Below are 463 nucleotides of genomic sequence, written 5' to 3'. Positions count from 1 at the left end.
TTCCCTGACCGGGAATTGAACCCGGGCCACGGCGGTGAAAGCACCGAATCCTAGCCACTAGACCATCAGGGACCACACTGAGCTGTCCAACAACAGAGACTATAGACAATGACTCAAGAACACAGGACTCTGTGGTCTCAGCTTGAGATACAGAGGGTCCACCAAGACCACCAGACACCTCAGCCCCCTAAAGACAGTCCACCCCCAGGATCAGCTTCTATCACTCAGTGGTCCAGAACCATGATGAAGCCTGATCAGGAATGTGAGCAAAGCTCTTGGAACAGGCCTGCTGCCACCACAACTAAGATCCTGCAGGTCACTAGAACTCCAGTGTCCAGCTGACAAGTGGACTTTCCTCTGATCTGTGGTGTTGCTGAGTTTAGCAAACATCTCCAACAAGAAGATGAAGGAGGCCATCAACTCCTCCAAGCTCAACATCTATACTGGCTTTACTGGGAGATCA

The 463-nt window shown here is 51.4% G+C and overlaps 1 non-coding gene across 1 annotated transcript; it reads right to left on the bottom strand.

The window, feature by feature from the left end:
• trnae-uuc (transfer RNA glutamic acid (anticodon UUC)) lies at positions 1-72 on the bottom strand. The gene has a single exon. It is a non-coding gene; the product is annotated as a tRNA-Glu (tRNA).
• Between the last annotated feature and the right edge of the window lie 391 nt (positions 73-463).

The sequence above is a fragment of the Aulostomus chinensis genome, chromosome 1, assembly GCF_037954235.1.
Source record: "Aulostomus chinensis isolate RoL2024-O1b breed Wild chromosome 1, RoL_Achi_v1.0, whole genome shotgun sequence".
NCBI lineage: Eukaryota > Metazoa > Chordata > Actinopteri > Syngnathiformes > Aulostomidae > Aulostomus > Aulostomus chinensis.
The sequence above is the reverse complement of the archived record's forward strand: the minus strand, read 5'-3'. Positions and strand labels throughout refer to the sequence as shown.